General features: G+C 40.2%; 2 long non-coding RNA genes across 2 annotated transcripts in view; one reads left to right on the top strand and one right to left on the bottom strand.

Annotated features, from left to right (window-relative positions):
• LOC132342805 (uncharacterized) overlaps nt 1-5,694 on the top strand; it is a 20,740-nt gene extending 15,046 nt beyond the window's left edge. Inside the window, exon 3 of the long non-coding RNA XR_009491308.1 lies at nt 5,609-5,694. This is a non-coding gene — a long non-coding RNA (uncharacterized lncRNA). The remainder of the gene's footprint in view (nt 1-5,608) is intronic.
• Nucleotides 5,582-20,994, bottom strand: LOC101906708 (uncharacterized). Its single transcript, XR_003030335.2, has 3 exons — nt 20,822-20,994; nt 12,049-12,158; nt 5,582-5,847 (listed from the first exon to the last, which is right to left on the bottom strand). It is a non-coding gene; the product is annotated as an uncharacterized lncRNA (long non-coding RNA).
• Between the last annotated feature and the right edge of the window lie 22 nt (nt 20,995-21,016).

Genomic DNA, 21,016 nt, shown 5'->3' with positions numbered 1-21,016 from the left:
GTTTCATGATGGAATCCTACAGTAGAGCTTTCTTCTCTCCTAGGTAGGGGAGTTCCTATCTTAATTGAATTTGCTCTAAGTAATTTTGGTTCAAAGTTTAGTGAGCATTGGCTGGGTAACTCCCGGTTCCTGTTTGTTATTATTTTTTTTTAGATTGATTCCTCCTACTCTTATCCTTTTGATATCAGATTCAATAACCCACCACGCAAACAAACTAAACCAAAAAATTCAATAAATGTCTTCCATTCAGAGTCATGTTCAAAAAGTCCAAAATCCATGCCTTCTGACCCAGTGATTGATGAAACATTGTTGCCCTTTAATGATCCAGCCACACAGAAACTCTAGAAGATGGGGTCGGGGTTGGGGAGGGCTGCAGGGAAGCCCAAACCTTGGATGTTATTCCACGGCAAAACAGAAGCTCTTATCCCCAAACACTGTATTTGTAGATGGAGGTTTATTTTTTTAGAGAAAACATCATCATAAAATTGGTTGTAAGCTTTCAGAGATGCGGATTCAAACCCTGGGTCAGGAAAATTCCCTGGAGAAGGAAATGGCAACCCATTCCAGTATTCTTTTTATTTTTTTTAATTAACTAATTTATTTTAAGTGAAGTGAAGTGAAAGTGAAGTCATTTAGTCATGTCCGACTCTTTGCATCCCCGTGGACTGCAGCCTACCAGGCTCCTCCGTCCATGAGATTCTCCAGGCAAGAATACTGGAGTGGGTTGCCATTTCCTTCTCCAGGGAATTTATTTTAATTGGAGGCTAATTACTTTACAATAGTGTAGTGATTTTTGCCATACATTGACATGAATCAGCCATGGGTGTACATGTGTTTCCCATCCTGAACCCCCCTCCCACCTCCCTCCCTATCCCATCCCTAAGGGTCATCCCAGTGCACCAGCCCTGGCAATCTATTTCACATATGATAATATACATGTTTCAATGCTATTATCTCAAATCATCCAACCCTCACCTTCTCCCACAGAGTCCAAAATTCTGTTCTTTGTACCTGTTTCTCTTTTGCTGTCTCGCATATAGGGTCATTATTACCATCTTTCTAAATTCCATATATATGCATTAATATACTGTATTGGTGTTTTTCTTTCTGAATTACTTCACTCTGTATAATAGGCTCCAGTTTCATCCACCTCATTAGAACTGATTCACATGCATTCCTTTTAATATCTGAGTAATACTCCATTGTGTATATGTACCACAGCTTTCTTATCCATTCATCTGCTGATGGACATCTAGGTTGCTTCCATGTTCTAACCATTGTAAACAGTGCTGCGATGAACATTGGGATACACATGTCTCTTTCAATTCTGGTTTTCTCAGATTGTGTGCCCAGCAGTGGGATTGCTGGGTCGTGTGGCAGTTCTATTTCCAGTTTTTTAAGGAATCTCCACACTGTTCTCCATAGTGGATGTACTAGTTTGCATTCCCACCAACAGTGTAAGAGGTTTCCCTTTTCTTTGCACCCTCTCCAGCATTTATTGTTTGTAGACTTTGATAGCAGCCATTCTGACTAGCATGAGATGGTACCTCATGGAGGTTTTGATTTGCATTTCTCTGTTAAGCATGTTAAGCATGCGTTTGTTAGCCATCTGTATGTCTTATTTGGAGAAATGTTTGTTTAGTTCTTGGGCTCATTTTTTTGATTGGGTCATTTATTTTTCTGGTATTGAGCTGCGTGAGTTGTTTGTATATTTTTGAGATTAATTCTTTGTCAGTTGCTTTGTTTGCTGTTATTTTCTCCCATTCTGAAGGCTGTCTTTTCACGTTGCTTATAGTTTCCTTCATTGTGCAAAAGCTTTTAAGTTTAATTAGGTCCCACTTGTTTAGTTTTGCTTTTATTTCCATTACTCTGGGAGGTGGGTCACAGAGGATCCTGCTGTGTTTTATGTCAGAAAGTCTTTTGCCTATGTTTTCCTCTAGGAATTTTATAGTTTCTGGTCTTTCATTTAGATTTTTAATCCATTTTGAGTTTATGTTTGTGTATGGTGTTATAAAATAAAGTGTTCTAGTTTCATTCTTTTACAAGTGGCTGACCAGTTTTCCCAGCACCACTTGTTGAAGAGATTGTCTTTTCTCCATTGTATATTCTTTCCTCCTTTGTCAAAGATAAGGTGTCCATAGGTGTGTGGATTTATGTATGGGCTTTCTATTTTGTTCCATTGATCTATATTTCTGTCTTTGTGCCAGTACCATACTGTCTTGATGACTGCAGCTTTGTAGTATAGTCTGAAGTCAGGCAGGTTGATTCCTCCAGTTCCATTCTTCTTTCTCAAGATTGCTTTGGGTATTTGAAGGTTTTTTTGTATTCCCATACAAATTGTGACATTATTCGTTCTAGTTCTGTGAAAAATACCATTGGTAGCTTGATAGGAATTGCATTGAATCTATAGATTGCTTTGGGTAGTATACTCCTTTTCACTATATTGATTCTTCCAATCCATGAACATGGTATATTTCTCCATCTACTTGTGTCATCTTTGATTTCTTTCATCAATGTTTTATAGTTTTCTATATACAGGTCTTCTGTTTCTTTAGGTAGATTTATTCCTAAGTATTTTGTTCCAGGGTGCCCTGCCCTTCACAAAGAAAAGAGAACTCTCTCCAGGGCTCCCACCAGCTTCTCTGGGATTGGTTGCATTACTGCACTGGATGCCTTGGGGCACCCATCTCTGCCACTCTGGATTCAGGGATCTGAACCCAACTCCCTTTTGATCGGCTGAGGGCAACGGAGGCCATTGCCCATCCCTTGGAATGGTGCTCACTCATATCTCAGGACCAACTGACTCATGTTCCACTCCAGTATTCTTGCCTGGGGAAATCCCATGGACAGAGAAGCCTGGTGGGCTGCCATCCATGGGTCCCAAGAGTTGGGTACAACTTAGTGACTAAAGTCACCAACCAAGCTTTCCCACAATTTCCAGGCTTGCTGTTACAATCCAGCTACCTCTGGTTTCCTTTAAAAGGCCAGGAAGGCTTATAATATTCTACTAGCATTTCCTCTCTTGTTGGCCTTTCTTTTAACTGAACTGCTGAGGAAGAAACGGTGCATTAATTAGACACCTCAGTCCTTCTTATAAGAGACATATTTTTTTTTTTCCTCTAATTTTATTTTATTTTTAAACTTTACATAATTGTATTAGTTTTGCCAAATATCAAAATGAATCCGCCACAGGTATACATGTGTTCCCCATCCCGAACCCTCCTCCCTCCTCCCTCCCCATACCATCCATCTGGGCCGTCCCAGTGCACCAGCCCCAAGCATCCAGCATCATGCATCGAATCTGGACTGGCAACTCGTTTCCTACATGATATTTTACATGTTTCATTGCCATTCTCCCAAATCTTCCCACCCTCTCCCTCTCCCACAGAGTCCATAAGACTGTTCTATACATCAGTGTCTCTTTTGCTGTCTCGTACACCGGGTTATTGTTACCATCTTTCTAAATTCCATATATATGCGTTAGTATACTGTATTTATGTTTTTCCTTCTGGCTTACATCACTCTGTATAATAGGCTCCAGTTTCATCCACCTCATTAGAACTGATTCAAATGTATTCTTTTTAATGGCTGAGTAATACTCCATTGTGTATATGTACCACAGCTTTCTTATCCATTCATCTGCTGATGGACATCTAGGTTGCTTCCATGTCTTGGCTATTATAAACAGTGCTGCGATGAACATTGGGGTACACGTGTCTCTTTCCCTTCTGGTTTTCTCAGTGTGTATGCCCAGCAGTGGGATTGCTGGATCATAAGGCAGTTCTATTTCCAGTTTTTTAAGGAATCTCCACACTGTTCTCCATAGTGGCTGTACTAGTTTGCATTCCCACCAACAGTGGAGATTCCTTAAGAGACATATTTTTATCTACTGGTATGGGTTCAGCTGGGTCCCCTTGATTTCTACTGGGCATACTATCCAGTCTTATTTTGGCCTCCAGTTTAGACCTGAGGGGCAAACAAGACATCCTTTAGGGAATTCCAGCCAACTTCAGGTTTCTATAGACTTCCTTCTCTGTCTTTTCAATAGTTATTTTACAGGAAATTCACAGGTCTCCAAATCACACACTTCCCTACCCTAAAATTTTAACCAAGATTTACAACACAAGACAGCCCTACTGATGAGAGAAATGAACCAACTACCTTTATTTTTTCTTTCCATGGTGAAAAAGCCACAGTGCCTCGTTTGTTCCTAAAATTGACTTTAAAAAGAAAACTTCTCCCTTTGCTGACAAAAAGGAAATTTCAGGGGATTCCATTTCTTGAGTTATTTACCCTTTCAGGAAGGGCATTCCTGCTTATCTCATACTTTCTGTTCAAAAATCATCATGCTAGGTTTCTTTTGAATTTCTTCTCCTCTAAAAAGCTTACCAGAATTATCTAGTCTGCACATCACAGAGTACTGAACGTGTGTTTTATTCATCTTGGTAATTGATAATATACTGTATTGTACTTATTTCTAATTAATTTTCAACATATATATATATATATATATATATATATCTCCTCCAAACTGAAAGCAAAGTTCCTTCTGTAGGGAATCCTTATCTTCTAAACAATGCTAAATATGTACTAGATAATGAACACTGATTATTGGATTTCTGTTGTGAATGTTTTTATAAATTCTATATATTTTCATGGAAGCATTAAAACTAAAGGGAGGGTGAAAGAAAAGCAGATACTTCTAGAGCAACTAATTCAAGTAAAAGGATCACATGAATCCTTGATATAAAAACATTGAATTACTAGAAGTGAAAATGCCTCATCTGGTATAAATCTCCATCCAATCTTGAGTTCTTACTAACCTTCTCTAAGAAGTTATTTTAAAAGCATTTTCCAGTATTTTAAGGTAGAATCATATCAACAATTTTAAGCAAGTCAAAGGAAAAAGTGAAAAAGAGGAAAGAAAATATATGAATAATGTTTCATGATCAATTATAGTATATGCAACACATATGTATTTAAAACATACACATGGACACACTAGGAACCCAGTTTTCTGTTACTTGCTCCAAGTTAAAGTTCAAGTAATTGGTCAGTGGGATTAAAAGCACTGGGATTCAGTGCATGTTTAATGGCCTCACACCTGCCTTCCTGTAAAGCTGCAGCCTATTCCTGCTCTATAACCTTTAAAGTTCACCACCAGCAATTTACCGATGCAGCCAATTAGACGACAAAGAAGGCAAGATTTCAGGGGGATCATTCCCAGGTCTAAAATACAAGGAACTGTAGCCCTGCTGAGATTCTCGCTGAGAACATTCACGGCTGTCTTTCAGGTTGGAGCTTGGCTGAATTCCTTTCACATACTAAAATTACTAGTTTCAGGATACATTGTCACCAGGAAACGTGTTGCCAGACCATCAACCATCTCGCCTTTTTCCCTGATTCTAATTTCTATCTGGTGACTTCTACAGAGCAAGTGTCAGCCCATTCAGATTTCCTTTGGCAAGTCCCCACTGTTAAGAGAGACCCTTGAGGAGTGTCTAGAGTAGGAAAGAAGCATAGGTTTGTCACAAGTGATCATCAGCAACCATGTAGGATTAACAACTACACACTCAGGAGGTTTACTTTCTTACATTTTTATTTTCAGTACCATCTTGATCCTCCTGGCTTTTTGGATTCACTGCTATGTTTGGGTCTATTCCTTGAAACCTTACCTACAGAATGTTTAAGCCCCAAAGCCTATCTACCAGGTAAGAAATATAACACGTTTGTTGATCAAATCAAGATGCTCTGATTTTCTTGTAGATCTAGGTAGCAGAGTTCCCAGATGACAGGTCTTGGCAGAGCACAGAAAGGTCTCTCATTTGGAGCTGGGAGAGAAATCACCTGTGAGAAAGAAGGATTCTGCTGTTAGACTCCGTGAGCAGAGGGATGTTTCACGTGAAGTTCCTCTGACTGGGGGGACTTTTCTAATAGGAGAGATTTTTCTAGCAAAAATGCCTGCTTAGCATTTGTTTCCTTTAGCGTGTTTCCTAACAACTCTCCACTGATCTCTGTTCAACAAGAACACTAAAAAATAAAGGGATAAAAATCTTGACATTTGGGTCAAGATTCTGCTTAAGTCTTGCAACAAATGGCCACTGATGATTGTAAGAAGATGCTTTCAAAGCTTTTGTGCTTTTAAATGAAATTTTATACATAATATAGGTAAGAGAGCTGCCTGATTTCAGAGCTTCTAATTATATTTCACTTTTTCAGTCAATAGGAAGACAAAAATGAAAGCTCATGGAATTTTGCATCCTATCAAACTGGCTGATTTAAATTGATGAGAAATATCTATGTAATATTTATGCCAGAAGTTACCCAAGCTATCGAGACACCTTTAAAATGTGATAATTCGGAAGTTGCTTTGGTAATGTGCTCATTTGACAGCTTCCTTTTTTAAAGAAATTAAGCAATTAAGTTTGCTCTTATATTTAGATGTACTTCCTTAGAATAGCCTTGTGTGCTGCCTTCTTTAAGCACAGGCCAAAAAAATACAGCAAATGTATTACAGATGAATAAAAATAGAATGGCACTCCCAAACCCCATTCTATGTAATTTCCTTATGTTGTATAGAAAACCTACTTCTCTTCAAAATGTAGCTCTCGATACTTCATACGACTAAAAACAAAAGATCAAAAAAATATGTTTTTATATAAAAGGGATCAGCAGAAAGGAATTTACACTGGTCAATTATCTTTCTGTTGGTTGTTTTTGTTTGCTTGTGAAAAAACCAATCAGTATTGGTTGCAGTTAAGCTGACTTCAGGATTATATGCCCCAGAAGAATTTTGAAGATTAACATTAAAAGAAAAAAAAAGATCTTTTACTCCTCTTTCAAAATTGCCTGGGAAAAGAAAAGAAATGCAGGTGATGGGCAGATCCAATTTCACCACTGCATTGAGAACTATGGAAAATTATACTATACAGAAAATAGTTTTCCACGAAAAGAAGTTTGAACTGATTTGAGTATCTGACTACATATGAAAACAAGAGGCCATGTGATGCTATATCTGAATCCCTCCTAAGCAGGGTTTGCTTGATGTCCTGGGTGGGGTGGGGGGGGACAAGTATTTCTGTACAAGTAAAAATGTGTGTTTTATGAATTGCTAAGACCAGTGTGCACTTCTGATCCAGGTGGATAATTCTCCTACCCTAACATTAGCCACACCCCACAGAAGATGGAAAACCGCCAGGATCAGTGGCTTTGAAGATGAAAGGCCTGGATTCTAAAATTGGCTTGTGATGGACAAACTTGGGCAAGAAACTCCCATGAATCTCAGTTTTTCCACCTGTAAAATGGAGTTGAGAATAGTGGCTACCTACACACCTCCTCAACCCCCCACCCTCACCAGTTGATTTGAAGGATCATTTTAGACGATTCATGTGAAACATGAAGCAGAGTCCTGGCACACAGTACGCACTCAGTCAACGCTGTTAACCATTACAGCAGGATCACTATAAACCTTTGTAGAATTGAGTCACGCACACTGACAGGAGAGAAGCCAGAGGTTACAAAAATGACTGAACAAGGCACCTTGTGAAGCACTAAGGCATTTGGCCTTCAGAGATCTTTCAGCTGAAAAGTTACAGGTAGGTATTAGAGTCAATGCAGGTGTAAAGACAGCTAAGCAGAACAAGGAGAGGAGAAAAGAGGTAATCTTTTAAGAAGAGGTAATCCTTAAGAAGGAAAACTGATTTGAGTCCTCGGACCGTCACAAATGCCTTGAATAGCCTGATGAAACATACCAGATATTAGAGATGGGGCAGAGTGGTTTGCTGTTCATCACACTTAATTCCCTTTCTTCCTGGCACATGGACAGACTACAATGATCAGTACCCCTCTCTTGTAGTGGGGTGTGGTCAGGAGACAAATACTCCAATAACTGGGGGAGTGCAGGCAGAATGGCCATTGCTAAGCTTGGCCCATGAAACTGCCTGAGTGGTCTTCTGCCCTCTCCTCATGCCTGGTTGTGGACATCCTTGGATTCCTCGTGATAAAGATGGTATAGCCTCCATCAGCCTGGGCCCTTGAATGACCACATGGAACAGCCTCCTCCTGTTTTACTCCTGCATCTATGTCAACTGGACTATATGTGAATAGAAAATTAATGTGCATGAAGTTAAACCACCAACTGGAGAGTTATCATAACTGAATCAGCCTCCAATTCATAACTGAATTTTCCCCTAGTCTTTTCTGCCCCTGAAATTAAGTATGTGACCCAGCCTTTTCCCAATAGGAACATTTTACATTTTGACTCTATTTTTCCTTAAAATGTAAATAAGGCAAAATTGTTCTTGGTACTTAATTAATTCTGTTGATGAACATAACTTCATCTTCAAGGAAATTCTAAGTAAATTAACATGAAAGTAACTCTATGGAGGCTTATAAATTTTAGGATATTAAAGAACCAACCACAGTGAGAAATGGGACAGTATGAGATGAATGAGGACTCTACATTCATCCAAACATCTCTAACTCAACTAAAACTCCGCACAGGAAGTAGGCCATTGAAAAGCTAGAAAACAAAATTATGAATCAATGTTCTACTTATATAATATTATCAAATACATTTTAGGATGCTTTTTGAAAATTAAAATAATTTTACGATTTTTTTCCTCACCATAAAATAAATGCATCTTTTTTTTTTACAAGCATATATATTTCTCTTTATTTTGTTATATGTTAATTGTATTTTATATATGAATGAAAAATACCATAACATTTTTTTTTTTGCTGGTTAGTAGTTATTTTTTTTTAAGTTGCATTTTTAATTGGAGGATAATTACTTAACAACATTGTGTTGGTTTTGCCATACAACAATGTGAATCAGCCATAAGTGCACATATATCCCCTTCCTCTTGGAACTGTCTCCCACTCCCTTCACCCCACCCGTCTAGGTTATCACAGAGAATCTTTTAAAAATCTTTGGAGAATACCTAAGTTCAAAAAATGATATCAAGGTCATCTTTAATGTCACCACCCAGAGGTAATTGCACTAGTAATAGACCATATGAGATTCTTATTCCCATCAACTCTCACTGACCTAGACAGCCTCATCACTCACTCTACTCTGCCAAAATGGTAAGAGAAAAAAATTGCATCCCCATGTTCACTTTTATTTCTTTGACTATCTGTGAGTATATCCGTTATGTGTATTTCCTTTGGCTTATTATTGAGTTGGCTAAAGAGTTCATTCAAAACTTTTTGCCAACCCAATATATATCCTTTTGCACTCTTTTTTTTTCTTTTGACATGTTCATCTCTTATTGGTTTTTTAAAAAGGTCTAAATAGATATGAATTTGACTTTTTAAAATAGAAAATAAATTTGAATACTCTATTTTTCTAAATATATTTGAATATTTCAATGCTGTGAAATAGGTTTAGATAATCTTTCTTGATGGAGCTTTCTTAAGCGTGGGAAAATATTAATAGTTTTAATTTGCATAAGGATTAGAAACGTCACACATCTGGATCTTTTCCTACTAACATAAAGATCTCTTTTAACTTTTCAGTACAAAATTGTCCACAATTGACAAGGAAAAAGACCATAGATTCAAGCTTTTGTTAATTGACCAGTGCTGTGGATATTAGATGTAACTTATTTTTTTTCTCTTAGTACTTTATGACGTGAGTCTGAGTGAACTCCGGGAGTTGGTAATGGACAGGGAGGCCTGACGTGCTGCGATTCATGGGGTCGCAAAAAGTCAGACACGACTGAGCGACTGAACTGATCTGATCTGATGATGTTCAAAAAATTTCAAGGAATCTGGTGATAACTAAAGCTGTCATTCTATCTCACTTGAAGATTTCTTGGTCTGGAACACAAGACCAAATAAAATCAAAATAATCATCACTTCTTTATTTTAATCTATACTTCATAAATGTCAAATTGCTTTGAGTCCTGTTTTTACAGCTGACTTAATATCAGTCTTGTAAAACTGACAGCATATGTATCATTTTTTTATAGGTGGAACAGATCAAAGTTTTGAAACATTGCATGAATTTTCTAGAATTACAGTGAATAATAATAGTAACTAATGGTATTTAAATTCATCATGCCCCTGTTACATAGTAAATCAAGTATAGCATGCTTTATCTCATTGAATTGTAATAACCATATCTTAGAGATGAGAAAAATAAACCTCAGAAAGGTGAAATGACTCCCCCAAAGTCACACAGCAAAGAAACGATAGAGCTGTGACTTCAACTACGGCAGATTCTAGAACCTGTTCTCTTAAGTAGCCAGCACTGATTAACTCCGTTGGAAAAGTGGCAAATCAGTATTAACTACAGAAACAGAACCAAGGCCTAGGGATAAACTCCAAATATAAACTTCACACTTTGCTATTTGTCTATTCTTATCACAAGAGCATCTTAAAAGAGCTTCTCCAAGCAGTTTGAAGGCTAGGGTGGGGCTTGCTTATAACAGGGAGTCGATGAAAGGATGGCATGGTTCACCGGTCAGACTTTTCCCAATTATAAGCAATTTTAACATTCTCTCAAATCTATAATTATAGGATTATTACAAACTCAATATATAGGTTGCTCAATCTGAAGCCTGCATGTACAGAATTCTGAACAAAACAAAAATTATATGTTTCAAAAATGTTAAAAACCCTCTTAATTTTTGTACAAGGTGATCCTCAAACAGCATAAAGGTGGTTCTTAGCAGAGAAGATTTTGGGAAAAAATATTCTGCACCAAAGTGTGTAGATGAAAGCTGTCTGATCTTTTAAACTCTATTGCCTAAAATATCCATTTGTGTTATAAAAATAAATGCAGATATTACAGAGAAGTACTGGCAGGGAGCTCTGTCATAGTTAATGAATCTTGAAAACACTGTTCCCACTCCAAACCCGTGATTGAATTTTCATCTTCCCACTCCCAAGTTTAGATGCTGGAGGTAGTATTTTTTCTTTTCCTTTTTTCCCCTTCGAGAATACCACATTGCCTGATTGTCCTTCATTTAGACTCTCCCCTGATTGAGATGTATTCTGGATAATACAGACAAGCCTTTGCCAGAGGCAGTCAAATGGCCCAGACAGTCTCTCTTGGTCCCTTAATTGTCTTCCAGGTCCCTAAACTGGACCTGGAAGACAATTTAGAAGTAATTGAAATCCAACACCCCCTTTTTCTAAACAGATGAGGAAAACTATGGTCCACAGAGATTTAATAACTTGCCCAATCACACATCTCATTGCCTTGAAGTTATGATTCCAACTTAGATCTTGATTTACTTTTCAACTTTCCCCAGACCCTAGCACTCAGACTGGCCAGCTTCTAGGCAATGTTTCTGTGTCATCAGCATCTGGAAAGAAGAGAAAGGGGCAGGTCAAGAAGTCAAGACTTCTGAGGCTCAGCGAAGCCAAGAGACAGTACCAAGTTGCTTGATATCTTGTTCTGCAGTCACTGGTGTCACACATCACATTGGTCTGCAGCTGCAGGTGTGAAGAAACTATAAATTTACCAGTTCCAGGACAAACACGTCTTAACCAGTGTAGAGAAAAGTCTCGTGGTAACCCAAGCATGGTCTTCGGTGGTAAAGAATCCGCCTGCCAATGCAGGAGATACAGATTCAATCCCTGGTTCAGGAAGATTGCCCTGAAAAGGAAATGGCAATCCACTCCAGTTTTCTTGCCTGGGAAATCCCATGGACAGAGAAACCTGGTGGGCTACAGTCCATGGGGTCGCAAAAGAGTCGGACATGACTTAACCGACTAAACAGCAACAAGCCAAGCACACCCCCATGTAACCAACAAAAGCCAGCTCTAGCAGAGCGCCAGCCACAGGGCACCCCAGAGTCTCTGAGATCTTGCACCCCCAAAAAGCATACATAGGGCTGGGGTGGGGAGTAGTTTCTGGGCATGTTTCTTAAACAGCAGAATTAGACACAATTGGAAACAGAGTAGGGGGAGGGACCAAGCTTTCGCTGTTCTTTTTCTTTTTTTTTCTCTTTTCAAGGGGTCAAAAGCCAACAATCTGACACTTATAAAAGTGTCAGCCCAAAGGGAGAAGTCTCCTTGGAAGACAGGATCGCTCACCCGGCGTGTATCAGAAACCAAGATTCATCACCACGTTTTCTTTCTCTTCTTTCCAACAGCCTCTGTTGCTCGTGGCAGATTTAATGGTGTGATTTACAGCACCGAGAGACCTTTGTCAGGGCCAGTAAAATGACAAACAATGAATATATGGAGCAGTATGTTAACAGCCCACCACACAATACCTTGTCAGTTACAGCTTGATAGTGATACATTTTAATTTTGTCTTTCATAAAAATCTTGGCATGTATGCCTCATTTGAACACAGGCTTCCAAGTCAAGTGTGTCATCCAAGCAAGCAGTTTATCACCCTCTATATTTTCTGTCCTTTTCATTTAATGTCATTCCTATGGCAACAGACATCGCCCTGGAAATCATTTTCAAAACAGCTTATTTGTTGAAAGGGACTGGATGAGGTTAAAATATGTGTTTGGCTGGGAAGAATGTCAGAGTGTGAATATGGCTTAGTTACATTAATCATATTCTTTGAGGACTTTGTGTAATCAGATACTTGAAGGAGGCGTATTGTGGGGTGGGATTTGACATCTCCACCCCACCCCCAGCTTTTTATGGGTTCACATTTCATAAGGATAAAAATAAGAGAAGCAAATTTGCAGTGCACTTCACGGGAAGGCATATTCACGTGTTTCTAATACGGCCCAGTATATCCTTTTGTGGAGTTGGGTGGATGGGTGGATTGTAACCCTAATGTTAGGGTTACTCTGAAGCTGATTATGGAAAACCAGATTTACTCATTCAGCATTTATTCAGTGATTCTTTACTGAGCATCTATTAGGAAATAGGCATTGTGCTGAGAATGTGGGTGAATAAAATAAACTGAGTTTCTCCTCCTATGGAGGGAGGAGGGTTAGAGTTTAGACTCTAGTGGGGAAAACAGATTGTCCAAGTTGAGTTCTCTAGCAATAAGGTCTGAGACGAGGATTCTTCAGTTCAATTCAATCCAGTCACTGAGTTGTATCCGACTCTTTGCAAGCCCAAGAATTGCAGCACGCCAGGCCTCCCTGTCCAACACCAACTCCCAGAGTTCACTCAAACTCATGTCCATTAAGTCCGTGATGCCATCCAGCCATCTCATCCTCTGTCGTCCCCTTCTCCTCCTGCCCCCAATCCCTCCCAGTATCAGAGTCTTTTCCAATGAGTCAACTCTTCGCATGAGGTGGCCGAAGTATTGGAGTTTCAGCTTTAGCATCAGTCCTTCCAATGAACACCCAGGACTGATCTCCTTCAGAATGGACTGGTTGGATCTCCTTGCAGTCCAAGGGATTCTCAAGAGTCTTCTCCAACACCACAGTTCAAAAGCATCAATTCTTTGGCATTCAGCCTTCTTCACAGTCCAACTCTCACATCCATACATGACCACTGGAAAAACCATAGCCTTGACTAGACGGACCTTTGTTGGCAAAGTAATATCTCTGCTTTTGAATATGCTGTCTAGGTTGGTCATAACTTTCCTTCCAAGGAGTAAGCATCTTTTAATTTCATGGCTGCAATCACCATCTGCAGTGATTTGGGACCCCCAAAAAATAAAGTCTGACACTGTTTCCACTGTTTCCCCATCTATTTCCCATGAAGTGATGGGACCGGATACCATGATCTTCGTTTTCTGAATGTTGAGCTTTAAGCCAACTTTTTCACTCTCCTCTTTCACTTTCATCAAGAGGCTTTTTAGTTCCTCTTCACTTTCTGCCACAAGGGTGGTGTCTTCTGCATATTTGAGGTTAGTGATATTTCTCTCGGCAGTCTTGATTCCAGCTTATGCTTCTTCCAGCCCAGCGTTTCTCATGATGTACTCTGCATATAAATTAAATCATATAAATTAAATAAGCAGGGGTGACAATATACAGCCTTGACATACTCCTTTTCCTATTTGGAACCAGTCTGTTGTTCCATGTCCAGTTTTAACTGTTGCTTCCTGACCTGCATACAGGTTTCTCAAGAGGCAGATCAGGTGGTCTGGTATTCCCATCTCTTTCAGAATTTTCCACAGTTTATTGTGATCCACACAGTCAAAGGCTTTGGCATAGTCAATAAAGCAGAAATAGATGTTTTTCTGGAACTATCTTGTTTTTTCCATGATCCAGCGGATGTTGGCAATTTGATCTCTGATTCCTCTGCCTTTTCTAAAACCAGCTTGAACATATGGAAGTTCACGGTTCACGTATTGCTGAAGCCTGGCTTGGAGAATTTTGAGCATTACTTTACTAGCATGTGAGATGAGTGCAATTGAGCGGTAGTTTGAACATTCTTTGGCATTGCCTTTCTTTGGGATTGGAATAAAAACTGACCTTTTCCAGTCCTGTGGCCACTGCTGAGTTTTCCAAATTTGCTGGCATATTGAATGCAGCACTTTCACAGCATCATCTTTTAGAATTTCAAATAGCTCCACTGGAATCCCATCACCTCCACTAGCTTTGTTCGTAGTGATGCTCTCTAAGGCCCACTTGACTTCACATTCCAGGATGGCTGGCTCTAGGTGAATGAACACACCATTGTGATTATCTTGGTCATGAAGATCTTTTTTGTACAGTTCTTCTGTGTATTCTTGCCACTTCTCTTATTATCTTCTGCTTCTGTTAGGTCCATACCATTTCTATCCTTTATTGAGCCCATCTTTGCATGAAATGTCCCCTTGGTATCTCTAATTTTCTTGAAGAGATCTCTAGTCTTTCCCATTCTGTTGTTTTCCTCTATTTCTTTGCATTGATGGCTGAGGAAGGCTTTCTTATCTCTTCTTGCTATGCTTTGGAACTCTGCATTCAGATGTTTATATCTTTCCTTTTCTCCTTTGCTTTTCGCTTCTCTTCTTTTCACAGCTATTTGTAAGGCCTCCCCAGACAGCCATTTTGCTTTTTTGCATTTCTTTTCCATGGGGATGGTTTGATCCCTATCTCCTGTACAATGTCATGAAGCTCCGTCCATAGTTCATCAGGCACTCTGTCTATCAGATCTAGTCCCTTAAATCTATTTCTCACTTCCACTGTATAATCATAAGGATTTGATTTAGGTCATACCTGAATGGTCTAGTGGTTTTCCCTACTTTCTTCAATTTAAGTCTGAATTTGGCAATAAGGAGTTCATGATCTGAGCCACAGTCGGCTCCTGGTCTTGTTTTTGCTGACTGTATAGAGCTTCTCCATCTTTAGCTGCAAAGTATATAATCAATCTGATTTCAGTGTTGACCATCTGGTGATGCCCATGTGTAGAGTCCTCTCTTGTGTTGGTGGAAGAGGGTGTTTGCTCAGTGCATTCTCTTGGCAAAACTCTATTAGCCTTTGCCCTGCTTCATTCCATATTCCAAGGCCTAATTTGCCTGTTACCCAAGGTGTTTCTTGACTTCCTACTCTTGCATTCCAGTCCCCTATAAAGAAAAGGACATCTTTTTATGAAGATTTATTTAAGACACCATAGAAGAGACTTACAGGAAGTTAATAAGGAGGTATAGAGGGCAGAAGAGGCAAGGAGATGAAGGTGAGCAAAGCTGAGTCCAGCCTCAACATGGTCCTGGGAAAGCTTAGAGCTTGCATAGCCCCAAGAGTGACCACCCTCTGAGGCACTGCACCAGGCCTGGGGTTTTGGGTGTGGGCTTCCCAGGTGGCTCAGTGGTAAAGAATCAGCCTGCTAACACAAGAGACACAGATTTGATCCCTGAGTTGAGAAGATGCCTTGGGAAAGGAAATGGCAACCCACTCCAATATTCTTGCCTGGGAAATCCCTTTGACAGAGGAGCCTGGCAGTCTACAGTCCACGGGGTCGCAAACAATCAGACACGACTTAGCAACTGAACAATAACGAGTTGGTCACTGATTGCAAGCTGTCATGTAGGGTCAGTGTCTACTGTCATAGTGTCCTCTACATCCTTGGGCTGGGTGACTCCTGTTGACAAAGAGTGAGCCTTGAGAGAAGGGTGCAGAGTGGGCCAATAGCAGTCAAAACTCACAGCAGTTAGGGAGTAGGCACCCCAGCCAGGCATAGGAATCTGGTAAGAGGACATAGCTTCCACTCTATGCATATGTATGATATTTTATGTTAGTAGTAGTGCAATGAATAGAATGAGGATAGTCAATCAATGGCAGATGGACAGGTCATGAAATGCTTCCCTGGAGAGAGGACATCTGAGCTGAGAGCCAACATGGTGAAGATCTGGGACATTATCTCCCTAGGGACTTGAAACAGCAAGGACAAATAACCAGTGGGATCTTTTTAAAGGTGAAAGTTTAAGATATTTGAGGAGCACAGAGAAAGCCCAGGGGGTCCAAATGCCACAAACAAAGGAGGGGCTGGTAGAGGAGAAGGTCAAAGAGACAGGCAGGGGTCAGAGAGGATGTGGCAGCCCATGAACAGGGCTTGGGGGTTTATTCTAAGGTCAGTGGAAAGCCTACTACCCTATTTCACTTTTTTGACTGTGCTAGGTCTTAACTGCTAGTTGTGGCGAGTGGGGCCCTCTCTAGTTGCAGTGCGAGGGCTTCTCATTGTGGTGGCTTCTCTTGTGGAGCACGGGCTCTAGAGGATTGGAATTGCAGTGGCTGCAGCGCGCTGTCTCGGTAGTTGCACCGCACGGGCTTGGTTGCTCTGCGGCACGTGGGATCCCCCTGGACCAGGGATCAAACCCATGTGTCCTACACTAGCAGGTGAAATCTTAGCCACTGGACCACCAGGGCATCAGATATCCCAATCTGGGAAATCAAACCTTCAGCCCACTTTCAGCTCCTCTTAGCACCATGCCAGAGGGTCTGAGAACATTGGTGTGCACAAGATACTGCTTATTTCACCACAGAGCTGGGCCTTGCTGGATGGAATGATTCCCAAGAAGCACATTCACGTGAATGTGAAAATCAGCTACAAATACTGCAATTCTTGCATTAAGACCACCCAAATATTGGTTCACACAGCAACCCATACAAGTCTTCTTAACCTCTGTCATGGATGACCTGTAGTTTTGATGGCAATCTGAAGCTTTTTTCCCCCATGCATTGTCCCTGTAACTGGTATTTCAGGAACACATTGTCCCCACATTAGAACTTAGTGCAGGGCTTCCCTGGTGGCTCAGAGGTAAAGAACCCACCTACCAGTGTAGGAAACATGGGTTTGATTCCTGGTCTGGGAAGGTCCCACCTGCTGCGGGTTAACGAAGCACCTGTGCCACCCACTGTGCCTGTGTGCCCTAGAGCCAGTGCGCCACAAAAAGAGAAGCCACTGCAGTGAGAAGCCCATGAACCGCTACCAGAAAGTAGCCCCCACTCACCACAACTAGAGAAATCTCTTGCAGCAACGAAGACCGAGCATAGCCAAATATATAAATTAAAAAAAGAAGAAGAACCTAGTGCATTTTCCCATAGAGGAAATACTTGCATGGTGAACAACCTTATAGAATTTGGCTACCCAAATTGTGATCCATGGGTATTCCACTTAGAAATGCAGACCCACAGGCCCCCTCCCTCCCAGGCTTACTGAATCAGAATCTGCTATTTAACCAGGCCCCCAGGTGATTCTACATGCACATAAAAGTTTGATCAACTCTGTTGTAAAAAGTTGTTTCTACAGGAAAATGTTTCCTGAAGTCCAATAGCTCACTTATTAACAAACACTGGGAATATACAACCAGTGTGTTAAAAAGTATTGAACTTTAAAAAAAGTAAATAAACTTAATAAAAAAATTTTAAATATTGAACTTTATAATACAATTAGAAAAGAAAAAACCATGTATTACTTTTCCGCATAATTACAGTCATTTTGTGTGGACACTAGGAAGCTACCTGGAGGCCCAAAATGATTGAAGAGAGACCCTGAATGGAAAGAGATTTGAGAAGAGAAGAATAAAGAAATGTAGTTTTGATGGATGGTATCACAGAAAGGAGAAGTGAGCATTAGTCCAAGTGTGTCTGAACATATTTTTTCTCAAAGGCGAGACTTCCAAAAAGGTAGGAATCCAGAAATCTGCTCTTCTATAAAAGCAATGGGGCAAAAAAGTAACATAGAGAAAATTGACTAAACCAGCTTTTTAGAGCTCTGGAAATTAATCAAAATTTTGCAATAATCCAAGGGTGTTTATTCAAGAAAATACTAGTTTTACAAGATGATCATAAGTTTTACTCAAAAGAAGACCCTGTACTTAAACGAGAAGCATTGGGTGTGAGAAAGTTTAACAGGTTTCTCTCAGCAGGACCTTTCAGGGCCTTTAACATGCCAAATGTACAGTGTATAGCATGCAATTTTCCCCCAAACTTAATTGATCACAGATCCCTTTTGTTGTGAGCTATTTCAAGGATTTAAATCCTGAGAAATATACTTTGGGAAATACTAGGTAAGACTCTGAGGTGAGATCTGAGGAAAAAAGGGGGAAGAACTGTGCACACTAGAGGAGAGAATGGGCATAAGAGAGAATGAGATGATATTGTCAATGCACCTTTCCTATCCAGAAAGTCTAAAGAGCAAAGAATGTTGACTGGATAAGATTAATGATAAACAGGTTGAAATATAGATGGTCAGAAAATACATGAAAAGCTGTTCAACCTCCAGAATTAACAGGGAAAGACAAATCAAATTAAAACCATTATACATTTGACAAATGTTCTAATCTCTGATGATATCAAGTGTCAGTGGAGAGATAGAGCCTGGCAACTCTCAGATATCATCAGTAGGGGTATAAAATGGGATCACCATTTTGAAGTGCAACTTGGCAAAATTTAGAAAAGTTGAAGATGTACAGGCACTCTAGAGAAACTCCCACTTGGATGCTCATGGAGACAAGTCCAAGAGGGTTTGTTTCAGTGTAATTTGTGGAAACAACCTAAATGGCCTTTATGTATGAATATATTATTTTACATTCATAGAATAGAATGTTATACAGTAGATAAAAATGAATGAAGGCTATATGTATTCACATCAATAAATCTTAACAGGGCACAAAGAGACTGAAATCATTTAAAGTTTTTAAAAATTTCAAAATATTGCATATTGGATTCTCTCATATTAGGTCCTTTTCAGATGTTAAAACATCCATAGAAATGATGCATACACATTCCTCATGATGGTGACTTCTGGGGAGGGAGAGAGGGGGATGGAACTGGGGAGGGATACTCAGCGACTTCAACTCCATAACGTTTTGTTTCCTCACAAAAAATATGAAACAAATATGGGAAAAGGTTTAAACCTGACTAGGTTCTGTTCAGTTCAGTTCAGTTGCTCAGTCGTGTCTGACTCTTTGCGACCCCATGAATCGCAGCACGCCAGGCCTCCCTGTCCATCACCAACTCCCGGAGTTCACCCAGACTCATGTCCATCGAGTCAGTGATGCTATCCAGCCATCTCATCCTCTGTCGTCCCCTTCTCCTCCTGCCCCCAATCCCTCCCAGCATCAGAGTCTTTTCCAATGAGTCAACTCTTCGCATGAGGTGGCCAAAGTACTGGAGTTTCAGCTTCAGCATAATTCCCTCCAAAGAAATCCCAGGGCTGATCTCCTTTAGAATGGACTGGTTGGATCTCCTTGCAGTCCAAAGGACTCTCAAGAGTCTTCTCCAACACCACAGTTCAAAAGCATCAATTCTTCGGTGTTCAGCTTTCTTCACAGTCCAACTCTCACATCCATACATGACCACTGGAAAAACCATAGCCTTGACTAGATGGACCTTTGTTGGCAAAGTAATGTCTCTGCTTTTGAATATGGTATCTAGGTTGGTCATAACTTTTCTTCCAAGGAGTAAGCGTCTTTTAATTTCATGGCTGCAATCACCATCTGCAGTGATTTTGGAGCCCAGAAAAATAAAGTCTGACACTGTTTCCACTGTTTCCCCATCTATTTGCCATGGATAAATACATGTTTATGTGTGTTTGAAAAATTATTTGCTTTGCTTCTCTCGATATAAATTTGCTATGGGTTGGATTACATCCCTCCAAAATTCACATGTTGAAGTCCTAGCTTCATTCTGAAGCCCCGAGAATGTGACCTTTTAAAGTCACTGAAGCTCTGAAGTTATAATTAGGATGTGATCATACTGAAGTAAAATGTCCCTCTTATCCAATATGGCGGGTGTTCTTATTTTAAGAGGAATTTTAACACAGACACGAGAGTAGGGGTAATGCCGGGTGAACATGAAGTTGGAGATCAGGATGATGCATCTACAAGCTTCACAGTTTAGATGATGCATCTAAAACTTCAAAGTTTGCCACCCAATGGCCAGAAGCTAGAGGAGAGGCACGGTACAGATGCTTTCTCAGTAGAAACCAACCTGAGTGACCTTGATCTTAGATTTCTAGTCCCCAGAACTGTGGGACAATCCATGTTTGTAGCTGAAGCCACTCGTCTGTGGTACTTTGTTACAGTAGCTCTAGCAAACTAATGAAGATTTTATATGAGACAGCTCAAGGCAGAGATGCATTCTTGAATAAGAAGAGATTCAGGGACAGCCTCCTTCAGAAGTGACCTTTAAACTGAGCATTAAGTAGGGGGAGTGGACATAAGTTGTTCTGACCTACTCAGTACTTCTTCCTTTGCAGAACTGACCTCTCTCATGTCCCGTGATCCCAGAGGGCATCCCCATCACACCTTCCAATCTAAAGACCATGGGAAGCCACATGACACAGTTCAGGCCAATCAGACTCTCCCTCTTAGAAGGTGAGTTTAAATCAGACACAAAAGAACACTAGCAATAGATGCTGAGCTCACTGATGACAGTACATAGAACTGTGAAACTTCCCCAGAGAAGCTGAGACACATTTTGTTTTCCAGAGATTACTGCAGTAGTATCTCCACTCCTACCTGCTCTTCTTACAATGTGAATTTGATCCTGCTCCATTTGAGATGTAGGGCCATTCTCCCTCCCTTAACCTGAGTGAGTGGCCTTATGATGAGTGGAAATGATACTCTGAGATTTCTGATGCTACATCCCAAAAGGCAATATAACATTCAGCTGGCTTTCTTGGGATCCTTGGAACCTAGCTACCATGGAACCTA

The sequence above is a fragment of the Bos taurus genome, chromosome 18 (assembly GCF_002263795.3).
Source record: "Bos taurus isolate L1 Dominette 01449 registration number 42190680 breed Hereford chromosome 18, ARS-UCD2.0, whole genome shotgun sequence".
NCBI classification, from domain to species: Eukaryota; Metazoa; Chordata; class Mammalia; order Artiodactyla; family Bovidae; genus Bos; species Bos taurus.
This window is presented reverse-complemented; position numbering and strand designations above follow the sequence as displayed.